Source organism: Lagopus leucura, unplaced genomic scaffold, assembly GCF_019238085.1.
Source record: "Lagopus leucura isolate 7727_CA_CO unplaced genomic scaffold, USGS_WTPT01 Super-Scaffold_73, whole genome shotgun sequence".
Taxonomy (NCBI): domain Eukaryota; kingdom Metazoa; phylum Chordata; class Aves; order Galliformes; family Phasianidae; genus Lagopus; species Lagopus leucura.
In genome coordinates this window covers 42928442-42945604 of record NW_024962252.1, presented here as the reverse complement: position 1 = coordinate 42945604, position 17163 = coordinate 42928442, and the positions used below count along the sequence as shown (strand labels likewise).

The window sequence follows — 17163 nt, the reverse complement described above, 5'->3', positions numbered from 1 at the left end:
AAAAAAAAAAAAAAAAAAGCAACCATGGTACTAAGCCTCATATTCTTTTCCTTCCCCCTTCATCCTCATTTTTAACAATTTTCCTGTAGAGTCAACAAGTGAAATCCAAATAACAGGTAAATGTTACATTTTTCTGCTATGTCTTGTAGAAAGAAATAATGAACGTTGTTGAAGAGCACGTAACATTCATCAACAGTTAACAATGCTGATGTGAACCAGCACTGGTAAACTGACATAACTGCAGATGTAAAGTTCTCTATCAAAGAATGCTTTTATCAGTTGATTATTTTATCTTATTTTAACTGTTCTGTAGCACATTTCTTGGGAGATATACACAGATGATAAGCACTGAGCAAGCTAGCAATAATCAGATTACATAGGCATCAGAAGACATTGAGGAAATTCATATTAGAAGTGGTTGGACCATACTAAGTGAAAATGAACACTTTGAAAGCAGCCTGCTAGTTTTCTGCTATAGTCAACAGGGAATAATGAAATGGGTTTAGGCACCTGCCAGCAATACACCTCACTTACTTTCAGTCAGTCTGCCTTGTTGAATGGAATCACAGACCAACCACTCTTGTTCGGAGTCTGGAGAAAAGGATGTCAGAAAGAAAGAACACATTTTCTAAGTGGATGTACAATTTGAGAAAAAAATAAATAATTCAAATAAAGAAGAATCTATTGCTGTATGACTTCAGAATGGTCATATCTGGCAATTCTGAAGGTACATCTAGCTCCAAATTCTGCTGTTTATTTGTTTCAGGCAATCAGATTTGCCCAAGGAAATATAGTAAGAAGAAGGTAGAAGGCAAAGGGATCCTTCCCTGGTGCAGTTTTGGCAATGAACAGTTAGGCAATTCTCTCAGTTGCTAGGGAATTACAGAATTCCAGTGCCCAAAGTCTCGATCAGAACTTTCTGAAGTACTCTACAACAAGCAATATTCAGAAGATTTCCAAAGGCTGTTCAGAAAGCTCAGAGCTGCTACTACCACTAGGGTAACAACTATTATTGTAATATTAGATCCATTGTATATATGCCATGAGACACATTTAGCCCAGTTTTTCCAGGAAAATTACTAAGGAGATCAGCTCTGTGCAATGTGTTTGCTGTGAGAGCCTCGTTTTAGATTAGATATGAGGAAAATAATTCTTTGCTTTGAGGAACAGGTTGCCCAGAGAGGCTGTTGATGCCTACTTCCTGGAAGAATTCAAGGCCAGCCTGGATGGGGTCGTGAGCAACCTGCTCTAAGAGGGAGGTGTTCCTGCCTATAGCAGGGGAGTTGGAACTAGATGATCTTAAAGGTCCCCTCTAACTCAAACCGTTCTATGATTCTATGATTATATTATGTTTCTGAGAGCTGTCACTTAATGTTCTTTCCTTGCAATTCTTTCTAGCCCCGAAAAAAAGAAAGACGTCTAAGCAAAAAGAAGGTAGGAAATTACTCTGTGTATGCATGTATGTGTAGATGGAAGATCACAAGGATGATCAGAGTACTCGAGCACCTCCCCTGTGAAGACAGGTGGAAGGAGCTTAACTTGTTCAGCTTAGAAAAGAGAAGGCTCTGGGGAGACCTCCTTTCAGCCTTCCAATACTTAAAGTGAGCTTATAATCAGGAAAGGGACAGACTTTTTACACTGTCTGGTAGTGACAGGACAAGGGGGAGTGATTTTAAACTAAAAGAGGTGAGAATTACTTTAGATGTTAGGCAGAAATTCTTCACTTAGAGACTGGAACGACTTTCCCGGGAAGCTGTGAATGCCCTGTACCTGGAAGTGTTCAGGGCCAAGCTGGATGGGGCCTTGGGCTGCCTGATCTAGCACTTGACTTAGTGTTTTGCAACCCTGCCTATGGCAGGGGGCTTGGAACTAGATGTTGTTAAGGTCTCTTCCAACACAAACCTATGATTCTATGACTGTACAATAATATCAGATCATAATTTTACATATATTTGTATATGAAAAAGCTCCTAAAAGACTGTATTAATTTTCAAAGAATTGTACTTGAAAAGTCTAGATAATAATCTATTAAGAATTAGTATTTAAATTATTTCCAACCTTGAACTCAGTTACCTTTCATTTTTCTGCCTAGAAAAAGCAACTGAGAAGAAACATCTGAAAGATGAAAAACACAAAGGTAATAAATGGATGAAAATCTCTGCAAACCAGCTTTTTTCATGGGGTTGGAAAGAGGAGCTTTGTTAGCATTTTTAAACATATGCAAGTACGCCAAAATGATGAAATTGTGTGGAGATTCCCAGTAACTGAATGTCTGATGGCTCCTCTGGGTGTCAACATCAAGTACTATAGCTCTATGTCCAATCTGGCTGCAGAGGTGCCCTGTCTGTGACCCCAAAAGTGGTACATCATTAGCTGATCTACTGGGTGCTCTGGCTCTATGTCTTCAGATGAGTGGGTTATCCTAGTCAGTCTGCTGCTGTGGTTGCTGATATGGTGGTGTATTGTTCACTTCCTTAGCTTGTTTGATGCTTTAGATCATCCACCTCATATTGTAGAATGATTGTGTCATAACAGAACACTTTTTTGTGTGTGTTGTATACTTCATGGTCTTTTATAGTCTGGTTAACATTTTGATAAAGCACCACCCTGATTGTTTCTCTATAATAATAGAAATTATTTCTTCTATACCTCTGAAGATAATCAATAGTAATATACACTAATACATTTTAAGTTAGTGGTCTATGACACAAACATCCTCTTTACATTTCCTAAAGGCTGTGAGATTTTTACAGAAGTGAAGATTTGAAGTCAGATCTACATACGTTAGTCTTCAAGAACAATTAGGTGCTATGTATGATTAAAATCTTGGAATCTCAAAGAATAACATATGCTTAATTGTACTAGTGCAGATCTGCTAAACTAGGAACAGTCTGCCTCTATGGGTTTACTAGACATACAGTTTCTATGCTTAAAGAAAGTCATATTTGAAAAACAGTTGGGATCATACCAATACTATCTCATAGTTGATTCCAACACTAGGATGTTTCTCACTGAAATCTAATTAAATGTTTCATCCTTAAGCAGAAAACTAAGTTATGATCTATGTTTTGTTCTTTAGGAGCTCCACCAGCAAAAGAAGCTCCAAAACACCACAACCTGACATCAGGTATATAATTTTCCTTCTTTTTTCATAAAAGAAATTCCTTTTCCTTTCCAAAGTGTTCCTGTTGTTGTAAGGGATGTCACTCCTACAGCCGTTTTGTATCTGTTATTCATGTCAAGGCAACATGATGCAAGGAAAGCAGAGTAAGTAAGACCCACAAATATTATTCCTGTGGAAAACAATGTATTCAAATTGTATTGCTTTATGATTTTACTAAACTTCTAAAGAAATAAGTAGCTAATTATAAACCAAGTGACCTATAATTAATTTGGCAGTAATTTATTTAAATGAGCATGTGTTTCTCATAGAAAATCTGTTCCGTAGCAAAACTACATAATGAGGACTGTGTTCCATTTATTTGTTCTTACAAGAATAAATATTGTCTCTTCAAATTCACATCCTCTCCACAAAAAAAAAAAAGGTGAAAAAGAGTAAGGCATCTGAGGAGGACATCTCCTCTCACTGCGTTATTGTTTGCTCCATGTTTTTCCTAGTTTAAGATAAGAATAAAAATACATTCCAGATACTTGACTGATATTGATCCCTGCAACTTCAGTGGAACTGCACTGATTAACACTAGACAAGGATCTAGGTTATTTATCTCACCTTGAGATGTAACTTATGTACTTATGTAAAACCAAAATATGTACTAAATATTAATATGAATCTTCCTGTAAAAACTTTGTTGTTCTTAGACAGTCAAGAAAATGACTTCATCTCAAATAATTCAGATTGCTTTGTTGTATGTTCTTTTTTGGTTTTTTTTCTCCATGCTTACTATAGGCAGAATGTTTTACAATCCCATATATATGATGGAAAATGTGTGATGCACGTGTAGATACATTTATGTATGTATAAATATGTATCTATAAATTTTAAATATAAATATTTTAATAAACCTAAAAATGATAGCTAAGTGCAAAACATATGCAGTGCAATCAGACATCAAGGGAAAGAAAATGTGAATGAAATGTTAAACTCAAGCTCCCAAATGGTAGTGTGCTGCACACATAGCTCACAAGAATTTGTTGTATGGGTGCCGCTAGATGTATCTATATAAGAATGGCTTGGCTTAGCTTAGCCTTTTATATATTTTTTCTTTGATAGGGAATGCATGCAATTTTAGAATCAGGTATAAAATTAAATTCCTTTTAGTATTTTTATAATTCTGTAATTGACCAAAATACACAGAATGTAGACCCTATGCTAAAAGTCATACCCATTCTAACAGTATAGCAATACTGACAACAAATAACAAGTAAATTAATGAATTAAAGCAGAGATTTTCTTCTGTAGTAAAATTACAAATTCAAGATAAGCGTGTGTTAAACTAATTATCGTGTCTTCTGCACACCAAAGTTTGCATCATTCAAAAACTGTTTTTATTAACAATAATTGCTGTTATTGGTTAATCTAATTATATTCTAATATCGCACAACTGACTGGATGTTTCCTAGATCAGAAACAACTCTATGCAAACAGTCCTTTGTAACTGGCTTCACAAACATAACTTTACGTCAGTATCTTCTTTGTCCACTAAATAGAATTAGTAAGCATTCAGAAAGTGGGTGAAAGGTTTCCAAAAGAACATCAACTTTTTTTTTTTCTTTTCAGTGTTGTTCTTTGGTATTTGCTCAGTTTGAGAATTTAAAAGCTGAGACCGAATTGTAGGTCATGTCCTCTTGAAGTTGATTTATTCTTCCTGTGTTGTTTGAAGATGAAGACAGTGCATTTTCTCCAATGCACCAAATTGTAATAATTTCTGCTGATAAATGGGATTTACACTTTCTGAGCGAATCTAAAAATTTAAATAGTAAATCTCCTTTCCAGTTTGAAAAGCTGAATAGATTAGATTCACATGTACTTAGATTTTGATCAGAGTCCTTCAGCCTTTTCCCGGTATTATGAAGCACTCAGATAAAGTGAAATAAGCAATTTAAAAAGATGAATATATCTTCAGTTTTCAGAAAGTTTCACATTTGGACAGAATTTTAAGCATCTCTGTACCTTTCATATAAGCAATGGTGATATGTGCAGTAGACACTAAATTTCTCTCCCCTGTAGAGCTGCAAGCAATTACTCAAAATTCTTCCCCCTACTTTCTCCTGTCCTAAGTGGCAAAACTGACACCTGTGCTCAGAATGAAACTTAGGCACTAGTTTTTCCTTCTGCCTTACAAGAAATTTATTCACAAGCAGACACAAGCAGATTTTTGGGCATTTGGAGTAGAATTTGAGAAGAGTACAAATTCAACTTTGTGATGAGAGTCGTCTTCCATATCCTTTATACAAACAACTGTAGACTCTAAGTCCTAATCTGCTTCAGTGCTCACATCAGAGTATGAAAATTTAAAGTAACCAGTACTTGATTATGTTTATTGCAATTGCCATGTAACTGTCCTTATGGCTGAAAGCCCAGGAAACACTTTCTTTCATTTGTCACACTGTTAGCTAAAGAGACTGACTTTTTTTTAAGCTGTTATCTTAAACGACAAATATGCAAATATGGCAAAATTAAAGAGAGGCAGTGATGAAAGAGCTTGAAAAGTGAGAAATAATGAGATTGATCTTAAACCTGTATAAATAGGTTAAACTACAGAAATATGTGGATTGTTTTAAAGGTAAATAGAAATCAAATTAGTCATGCTAAATTGCATCCTGTGTCTTACATAATTAATGTATCTACCCTTATAAATTGCTAAGAGGTTTACAGTTTCATGGACATAAGATTTTCTATCCTATGAACTCCTATGTCTAGTCAAAGATATTGTACATCTGGAAAAATTAAACTTACCATTAGGTGCAATTGAAACATCCTTTATTTGAATATACTATGCTATCTTTTCTATGAAAAAAAGCATTTCTCAACTAGATTTATTCTCTGCTTCTGCAACACTGTTTCTCAGATGTTTTCCAGCATAAAAATAATATTTTCAACATATTATCAGCAAAAGATTGCACATGAAAACCTCAGCAGCTCCAATGGGTGAAGTCATTATATGTCTGTATTAGCATATGTTGATTAGTTTGTTTCTATAAAATTATTTAGTTGCCTTTCACCATTTGTATCTCTGTAACATATTTTCCAATGCAAGTATGATCTCCAAATTTCAGAAAGAAAAAAAAAAAGTGAAAGTTCTATTGAATGTGAGATTTAATGTGAGATATTTAAGGATGTTTCCTCAGGGCTCAGGGGTCACAAACTTGTCAGAAATGCAATATAAGATTTTTTTTCCTCTGATCATTATTTTCACTGAGAATGAGAATGCTTTCCTTTTTTCTTTCTCACTGGCATGAAGTATTTGGAGACTCCATATTTGAAGTATGGTTTATTTCATCATTCTGTAAATGCACTCTGTTAATATCATTAAGCAGAAACATATTTGTCTGGTTCCATAAAATATAAGAATTGAACTACTATAAATAAAATAAATAAAATAAAATACACAGTAGTCAGAAGAGAGTGCAAAATAGATTGCTCCTATCTATAGATAGGTGAGAAACTCATCATTCTGATGAACTGTGGATAATATATTTTCTGCTTTGCTCATCATCCAGGTAGCCCGTATATCTCAGAGGTGTGATGATTCCAGTATTTTGTCAGTAGTTTCTTTCAGAACATCGTCTGCACAGACTCACTCTCTCAAAACTGACCATTTGAATACAACTTCACCAGAGAAGCTGCCCAAAAATATAGAAAAGATATTAAATCTTTTCTCAAAATAAAAGCATAGATCATTAAAGAGAACATTAATAGCTGCGTCTCTGAGGGTAGTAATGAAAACAGTAGTAACATCCTTGAAAAAACTTGAATTAGATGTTTATCTTTTTTTTTTCCTCACTAACATTCGGCAATAAATAATTAATATTAATACTGTTTTTCCTGGACATCAGGATGTGTACCATTGGCTAAAAAATAATACAAGGAACTGGCACATTGAGAGGTTTTCAAAAACTTTTAAGTAAGATCAGTGTCCATTCATTTATAAGTCCTGTGTCTACACAGATCTTCTCATGCAGCAAGATTTCCCCAGGGTCATCACCATTCTTCACTGTAAGCATGCAGCATGATAGTAGAACAAGCAGCATGGTAATGCTGCCTGCAAGAGAGTTCATGTAGAACAGCCTCTGATCTTCAGGCATACACCTTTTAAGTACTGGCCATGAATGGTTCAATGTTTGAGGTTTGTTAGGGTTTGAGAACCAAGGCTGCCTATTCAACCTTTCCAGTAACTTGATCTTAGTAATTCCACCATTCTGAAGCTGATCTTTATGAAATAGTTGGAGACTAACTCTCAGTAGGCTTGTCTAACCACTGATATGGACAAATACCGTGTGTTAATAAGTAAAAGTTTAAGGAGAGGTTAAATAGTGCAAAATGCTTGAGTGATCACATATTAAGAACTAAAGTGACTTTGATTTAATCTGGTTGAACCTATTTTGAAATTGAATTGAAGACAATTTCACTGGGGCTGCTTTAATTCTGGATGAGTTCCCACGCATCAATTTTTGTGTGGGCTAGTTAATCTATTTTAAAAGTTAACTCAAATTAATATTCCTGTTCTAAAAATTCACATAAGGGGGAAATATCAGACATAGTCATAGGTAAACTATGAAAGCTTTATGATCTGATCTGAAGCCAATTAAATATCACTAGAAAACTGTAGATTGTAATGAGTTTTAAATTTAAAATCTGTACATACAAACCACAAATAGGAAAAACATCCATTTTTATTTTAATTATACACTTATGGGTAGCCTCTCTGCACACTGATATTGTAATTGAAGTTAAGTGGTACTCTTTTTTGAAATAATCAAAGTCACGTGGATGATCTAGAAGAACTTTGAATTTGTGCTGCTCCTACTACAGGAGGACATCTGCGACATCTACCCCAACCACTGTACTAACCCCCTTTATTAATCTTGTCTGAGTTTGTCAGTTCTGTTACCTTACCTCGAGTTTATTTGTTGTCAGAACTGGTTTATAATTAGGAACTGCTGTCCCAGTTAATTTGACAGTTTTTCAGACTGCTCTTATCTGAAGACATTCAAATTCACACCTCTTCCTAGAAGATCCGCAGGAGTACAAAATTACAGAATAATACAAGCAGGACACAGCTGCCTGTTCCTTTGCACTAACAGCATTCCAGATCCATTAGAGTCATTAGTACTGTAGAATACTAGGCAAGATTTATCCATTTCATATAAAGGTCTGGGTTCGATCACTGACATCTACAGACAAAATCCTTCAAGATAGTCACTGAAAAAATGCTTGATCTACCTGATAATTTCTCTGATTGAGTGCACTGGTAGCTGTGTTAAGCTGAGATGAGAAGTGAATACTGTCTACTGGTTTCAACACTATCAGCAATAGGATGCTCATGGAGAAGTAAGGGCTGGATGAGCAAACAGTGATATGGATTGAAAATTGTCTGAATGACAGGGCCCAGGGTGTGGTGATCCATGGTACAAAGTTAGAGAGCAGATAGCAGTGTACTCCCCAGGATAGGGGAGTTTCACTGGGATGGTACACCTGTCAAAATGTAAAGCAGGTCTCCTAAGATGAGCTTAGGGATACCGGAAACCTCTTGTGGAGCAGAAGGACAAAAGTTCAATTGGACTTGATTTTCAGTATGCATAAAGTCCATGAAAGTGAGACGTATGATCATTTTTATTTTGGGGATTTTAAGCTGGAAGTGTCAGAGAGTGAGCACAGGAGTCGATCCTATTTAATGTCTTCATTAATTATACTAATGATGAGGCAGAGTGTACTGTCAGAAGTTTGCAGATGACTTAAAATTAGGAGCCGTGGATACACCAGCATTAGTAAGGGCACGTGTAGTTTACTGGGTCCAATTCTGGGCTCCCCAATACAAGAGAAGTGTGGATTTACTGGAGAGAATCCAGCAAAGGGTCATGAAGATAATTAAAGCACTAGAGTAACTTTTTAATGAAAAAAGGCCTCAAGCATGACACCCAGTCTTTTTCCTCTTCTGCTAAAGAATTGAAAGCTATCATAAATTACATCCTATCCAAAAGCATAAGTCCAGATATAAGACTTTTTTCCTCTGATAATCTAAGGAAAGATAATGTTAAGCCATGTTTCCTACTGCTCATCGCTCTTTTTTAAATAACATTTGCCCTGAAGATATGAGACAATACATTAGAATTGGGAACATTCTTCAGTTAGAAGACACATTCTGTATTCATATTTAATGTGGGAATTATAAAAGCAGAAGGGGTTACATTCATAGTCCTCTTTGCATGCCAAAATTCAATTTGTTTCCTAGCTATGGTGCATCGTAACAGTGCTGAAGATTCTGATACATACATAGTTCCAAAGATGTTGGCATTTGTTTGAATGACATTTTATCTGCATTTTTTTTGCAGCTTAGGTTTGCATGATAAAGCAGCTGAAAAGGACAACATTAAAGAGAAATAGTGGAAAAGGATTTCTTGTGTATAGGCGACTGGGTTTGTTTTATATGCTTTAAAAAAAAAAAAAAAAAAAAAAAGGCAAACAATGAGGAGCAGTTACGTGCTGGGAGTATTAATAGGAAAACTAACCAAGACAGTTTGAAAAAAAAAAAAAAAAAGAAGTTTGAATACCATCCAAAAACTAAAAATGACCTCTTTACAAAATGCTGTGGTGTCAGGCATGCTGATTATGATATATATAAACATGTTTAAAGTACTTCCTATAAAAGATCGAGTATGTATCAGGACTTACTGAATGTGTGAAAGAAAGAGTTGAGTTTTGCATTCTGAAGGCATGCACAGTTATTTTTGAAACGATTTCTACTGTCTTTAAATAAAGTACTTACTGGTATTTACTGCGGCTAGAAAGTGCATGATACCCTACTTGCCTTCTTCATAAGGAAGAGTGAACTGGCTACGGACTATTTTTTAAATTATTTTTTAATTTCATTTTTATTTTTTTAATTTTTATATCCATTAGAGGAATATGCAGAAATTATTTCCATTTAAAAAGATAAACGGTGAGTTTTAAATTGGCAATTTCTTTCCTATAAAATATTTTTTTATCAAATTGACGCTCAGAGGGAGTCGATTTCAGTCTTGATTTTTATTTTTATTTTTTAATTAAGTGAAACCTATTGAGAAATCTCTGGCAGAGCATTTTGATAGGAAACGATTGGTTTTAATCATAGCTTCTTTTGTGGCAATTTATTGTTTTCAATTAGCTTTACTTAGGAAAGATATCTTATTGAGTGAAATAAGCCTGTTAATTGTAATTATTATATATCCCAGAAACTACTGTATACCACACAGTAAGCAAACACAGAGAATATAGCTGATCCACATTAAGAGATGCCCAGAGCAGAGGGGGCTGAGGGGAGACCTCATGGTGGCCTACAGCTCCTCACAGGGAGTGGAGGAGTAGCACTGAACTCTGCTGTCTGGTGACAGTGTCAGGATCCAATGGAACAGCGTGGAGCTGCATCAGGGGAGGGTCATTTGGGGGTTAGGGAAAAGATCTTCACCAGAGGGTGGTCAAGCATGAAACAGGCACCAAGACTGCTGGAATTGGACAACATTTTCATATGTAGGATTTCAGTGGTGGTCCTGTGTGGAGGCAGAAGCTGGACTCCATGATCCTTGTGAGTCCCTTCCAACTCTGTGATTCTATGATTCCATGTTTCTATAAATGCCTTTATAATAATCTCTATATCCTTGCTGTGGGCTCTAATCAGAAGGTGATTTCTCTAATCTAATTTCATCTTTCTAAAAGAGATCCTGGATTCATCTTACAGAGGACCACAGTGAAAATACCAATAGCCTGAGGGGAAAAAATGGTTCTATTCTTAGATTTAGAGGGAAAGCAGTAAGTCATTTTCAGAAGAATCTTATTTCTAACATCACTTTCAAGTGCGCCTTTTAGACAGTATATACTTAACCTTTGAATGAGTGAAGCAAGAAAGCCACAGAGGATAAAATAATTGGGTTGAACATACCAGCATTTCTGACACACCATTCTGTGTTCAACTTTTTATTGTGACTTGGCGGTAAATAAACAAACCTTGCTTTTGAGTTCAAAACACAAGGGAGCCTTGGAGTCCATCTCAGATCGGACCTGTTACAATAAACAGCTTGTTTTTTGGTTGTTTTTTTTTGTTTTGTTTTTGTTTTTGTTTTTTAATGTGGAATGAACAGCAGAGGAAAGAAATGGTCAGCAGAAAAATAATTGTATGAGAACTAACTTTTTCAGATTCCAGCACTCCTCCAATCATTTTCACAAATGCATGCCAGACTCATAGTTATCTTTTAAACTCTTGTCAGCATTAATTTCAGAGTCCACACAACTCAGCTTCTGTAACAAATAAGGTCTATTTCATCTGTGCTGAAAAGATCTGTTCCTGAAAACCTTTAAAACATTGCACAATGAAGTGTGACTATACAGAGCAGTGCTCAAAAATCAAAAAAAGGAGCCAGTGCCATGTATTGCCCTTTTCAGACCAATAGATACATGTATATACTCATCTGAACCCTAATAAAAAATGCCACCATCACCATTTCACTGGAGACCTACTGGAACTTCTCAATCTATCTGAAAGTGTCTGTGAAATACAAGATCAGAAAATATGCGTGTTGCTTTCAGGAGTTTCCACTCAGCTATCCTAGAATGTAAATATTCTGTGGGGAAAAAAAAAAAAAAGGCCTACAACTGTGTGGAATAATGGAAAAAAAATGTAAATTGTCTATAGTTTCTAAACTTCTACAAATATCTCATGCTGAACTCTTCAGCTAAAATCTTGTTGACATGTGGAATCTGCCTTGTGAGACACTAAAGTTGTGTGTTGTTGTAACTCAATTAATGGGAATTAAATTATACAGTCCTTTTCTGAGGGAATACAACAGAGACTCATGGTGTCGATTTGGAAATTATAAATGTTAACCATCTCTTCTTTGTTTTCCTAGCTCCTGTCCGCTACTTTCAATGTGTTTTCATAAACGGACCTAACGGATTTGGACTGCAGTTTCCTACCAATCCTTCTTCAGACAAGGAAGAAAAGAGTCACTCAAAGACTTCCAAGAGAAAGACAAGGAAGCCAGGACAGTAGAGAGACTGAGTCCTGTGATTGCTCGCATTTTGCACATTATCTTTTCTGCTGAGGTCCACAGTAGTCACAGTGGTACTTGTCATTGCAAGAATGTGATCCATTTGTCACATGTACCTGGAAAAGCTTCCATGAGACACGGGCAAAACAAAGAGTAATAAGCTGTGTTTGACAAAGGCAGAGAAGTAAAAGCACCCCATTTCTCGTGGAAAGGCTGCTAACAAAGCATTGGCCTGACTGTGTGTGTGAGCGTGTGTGTGATTTCCTGCCTCTTTAGCTCTGTTTTTCTTAACCTGCTCGGCATTAAAGTCAGTCTGTTTTCCATTTATTCTTAACTAGGGAGTGTGAGGCTGAACATAGCTTTTATATCAGCAAGATTGCAAGACTGCCGGCAATCCTAAATCACTTCTTCTTAAAGTTCAATCAAATTGCTGACAGGAGAAAGTCTCAATAAATCATGAAAATGTGCCCTGCAACTGGTGCTATTTTTATTTCTCATTGACTAGTGTGGCTTGAAGTTCACAATTGCTATCAGCAGCTCAGCATACTACCAGTAAGTTGATTCTTCAAGTCATGCTAATGATGGATATTTCTGTTTAACCTGAAGCAGTTAAAGGCACTATGTTTGCCCTGCCTGCTGGCAAAATACAAGTAGTTCACGTTATAAAGCCCAAAGTGAGAACAGAAAGTAAAACAACATGGCAAAGGTGAGAAAAATCGATGTTTTATCAACATGACGATCCCAAGAAACAAGCAAAACAAAACAAAACAAAACAAAATCAGATCTATTTGTAGCAAAAACCATGAAAATTGAGAATACACCAGCCAACCACTTTCTATGAGCTTAAGATGAAAAGCTGTGATATATGATGCTGGTCAAAACATGAAACCAATCCAAATACCCAGGGTGCATGCATGCCAATTTGTTACAATCTCAGATCAGTGAGAGAAAAAATAAAAATAAAATCAGAAGCATATGCAATAATCTGGGTAGTTGATTTTACTAGAAGTAACTCCTCCCCATAGACAGAGTTTCTGAGCTATTAGAAGGATTTTTTCAGAATACATCCCTGTTGATAAATTATAGATGAGAACTGAAAGTAAATAAGCCTATCTTCAACTTTCTTTTGTTTGTTTCTATAGAAATAATTGATTGGTTACCTTAAGAAAGTGATGGGAAGACATTAGATCCCTGAAAACCCGTAACTGAAAATCAGTACCTTACTTGCTTATACATCTGACAATGTAAAATGCTACGCATTTTCTCAAGCTGCTGTATGCTTGCATTTAATCTATGAAAGGAATGGCAGTGATCTTAGAGAGACAACTACCAGCTGAAGGAGCACTACATTCATTGTACAACTGGATACTTGTAGCATCTGACCACACCTGTAACAATCCATTGCTCTATTTTCTGCATAATTCCAGGCAATGTCACTGCTTTTCCCCATTCTCTCTGCCTGCCAACCTGTTCATATCTCAATTAAATAACTTACTCACATGTGTTTCGGACAACTGAATTTCTGACAAACGAATGCAACTCAGATTGCTTTGCTGTTGCACTGTTGAGTCAAGCTGATACTCTGATTATTGATCACGGCCTCACATAGACTAGATCCAGTCTCATATTTTGTCCTTTGCTGTAAAATCTGTGATTGCAACAAGCAACTTAGATAATGGTTTCTGAAAAGAGGTAGGATCATTCTCTAGGAGTAGCTCTTTCCATACTGGAGTGCATGGCAGATAAAAAAAGTTCAGGCCTCCGCTGTTACCTGTGAAATCATTTTCGCAGATTTACGGTGATATAAAGCTGCTGGCAGAGAATATTTCATGATAAAATGTCACTTGTTACTTTTGTTTCAGTAGGCCTTTTTATATTTCCAGTGTTGGGTTCTTTTGTTTTGGTTTTGGTTTTTTTTCCCCAATTTATGATTATGTGTATATTATTATGGATGTTATTGCCTTAGGCTTGTATTGTGAATCTTAAAATAAGACTATAACTTTCCAAAAATCATTTAATTTCATTCAGGACTTTATCCAATTTCAATAATCAAAGCAAGATTGCACTATAAGCCTTCATTTTTTTCAACATTTTTTACCACTGTCAATTCCATACATTATGATTAGCCATAACCTTTCTTTCTCATTTGAGTTGAGAGGTGGTGAGGATATATTTCATGTATCATTCCCGTAATGTCTCAGTTATGCCTCTGAGCGCTTTGTAAACATAAATATTGATTATCACTGAAAAAGTAATATGAAATGAGCTATTTATTTTTCTTCTCTAATATCAATCTGATATCCTCTAAGAACAAAGGAAACAGTTGTGCTCTCAAAATGGCAAGCATTTTTCTCTTTAAATTCAACTGGAACCTTAAAAAGTATTATTTGAATTGCATGGCTTTACTCAAATTAGCCTGAAATATTTCAAAATCATACGCTGATTGTTATCTGTTTTGAAAAATAAAGGTTATATACTGTCTGTGACTGTAGATTGTTTTTGTGAATGCAAAAGTGGAAGGTAGGAATTTATGTATGTAAAATTTTATTCCTACTAAGTAATTACTAAGTAATTACTGCTAAGTAATAGCAAATCCTATAAATATGAAGACGGCATTTCTTACAGCTGAAAATGAATCATTCCCCATTCTATTCACTCCTAATGGGCTTTTGCAATACTTATCTTAACTAGTGTTTCCACACACTTCTTTTATGGATTATACTCTAACAGTTAAGTCAAATTATTTACAGCCATTTAAGACAGAACTTCATTTGGTACCAAAATAACCCACATTTGTCAAGATACTTATTTAAACTATTATTGTAAAACTAGGAAAAAAAAAAAAAAAAGAAAAAGAAAAGAAAGAAAAATGCATTCTCCTATAACTAATCTGAGGTCAAGATGATCTCGATGGCCAAGAAACAGAGAGACCAAAAATTGTGAGATTTTTTTAACAATAAGATTTTTTTAACACTTTTAAGAACTATGGCTTGTCTATACTAGCAATTGCTAAAACCCAGGAGGTGATGCAAGAACCAGACTATGGTCTGAAGACAGCATAACTAATTGCATATCCCTGTTTTGGGATTTGAAGTCTCTCTGCCCATGGAGTTTGGTGAGTCTTTGCACATGAAAGACTTATTGCTCCATAGGATTGTTGTGCAGGTGAATCAACATTTCATGAGATGAAACTCCTCTTGCAGTTCACCTTTCCCTGAGATGCTAAAATTCTGCTGAAGTAAACAGGAACAGAAAGGCTTCATCAAGGCTTGCAGAAGCCCAATAGATAAATTTTACGTTGCTCAGCCAAGAGCAAAGTGATCACCAGAGAGCTGCCTGCTCCTGCTAATACAGTTCACTGATCTCATCTTCAGCCCTCTGACCGCATTCATTGTTTCACACTGTTACTTCTGTTGCAGCTGGAGTCTGATTTCAGCCTTTTACAGCTTCTAGAGTTAATTAATTCTCATCCCCTCTTTCCAGCAAACCATGGGTTCTCACAATGGGTCATTTCTAATTGATCAAGGAGGGGCGGTTGAGACTGACGTAGACTCTGGAAAAGGGGGATGAAGGGTTTTGTCTGAATGTTTGCCTTTCTGTTTCCTACAATCCAATTATTAATGACATTTTTATTAATGACATTTATTTTAATTGGCAATAAATTTAACTTTCACAAAACTATGCCTGCTTTGTCCATGGTGGTAATTAGCAAGCAAGCTCCCTGAGCTCCCTCTTCCCATGAGCCTTCTCATTTCTATTCTTCCAGTTTTCTTCCCCTACCCTGCTGAAGCAGTGAACAAATGTCTAGGTAGAATTTGGCTGTTAGCAAAAGGTAGCACACTGCAGCTTGTTGTTGCACAGATCTATACACATCCTGCTCTTACTAATTGATGCAGAATGCCAACAAATTTCTATTTGTTCCATATTACGTTTTCCACTTAGAACTCAAGACAGAACATGTTTAATTTGTATATCACTATGAAGATTTCTCCTGTTGATCCCAAACCCTGGAAATACCCTAGCTTTTTCTCTACACTGCCATTTACAACTTAGTACGGTCCAGCTTAGATGCAAAATTCCCTGCAGAAAAAGTTCTGTGAAATTTTGCTTTAATCCAACAGAAGAGAACAGAAATGCAGTAAGCCCACTTGCAGAGGGATGTCTTTATCTGCCAGAGCATAAACACTCAGAAGAGCAACTGAGTCTCTTCCCTTTCCTATCTTACTTAGTGCTTTATTATCCACTCCAGCATCCTACTGTATAATCCACCTGGTACAGTGAGAAATGAATGAAAGTCTTTCTCCCTTAGAGAAAGCACTTGTTTAAGCTGCTTTGGGCTTCACATAGAGTCAGCAGCTAACTCTTCACAGTTACATACCAACACTAGCACTTCTTACCAAGGATACAAGATACTGGAAGCCAAGAAGAAAAGATAAAGGAATGTGAACACTACTGGGAGGAGAATGTGAAAGTGTGAAGGGCTGATAACTGATAAAAAAAAAAAAAAGGAAATGTCTTGTGAGAATTCTCATGAATGAACCTCCTATGATTATGAATATTCATAAAAAAGAATAATATACTGAAGATGAATCTATTTCTCCTATCTTGTAGTTTTCCAGAACTAAGAAATACAAGGGTAAATTAAAATATGATTTATATATTATTTATACAGCTGAAAAGGTCAGATATACAGCTTTCATATTACCCATTTGTCCTGACTAAAGTTCTCAAAAAATTCCCAATTAACTAAGAGATAAAGAATCATATTATTCACCTGTGAGCAAAGCATTCCTGTACAAAGTGTGCTTCTTAATGTAGGAGCCGTTGTCTTTTTAATCAAAAAAAAGAAGGAACATGATCCTTTGTGCTTGCTGTCTTCGTTTATGAAATTTTTTGTGTGCTTGTTTGTAATAACGTCCTCCACACAACAACAATATTTTCTTCTGTACTCGTGTCTCAAAG

General features: G+C 35.8%; 1 long non-coding RNA gene across 1 annotated transcript; it reads left to right on the top strand.

Moving 5' to 3' along the window:
- The first annotated feature begins 2101 nt into the window (after window positions 1–2101).
- Window positions 2102–15882, top strand: LOC122185716. The gene is made up of 3 exons (XR_006180959.1): window positions 2102–2137; window positions 3080–3127; window positions 12061–15882. It is a non-coding gene; the product is annotated as an uncharacterized LOC122185716 (long non-coding RNA).
- Window positions 15883–17163: the final 1281 nt, after the last annotated feature.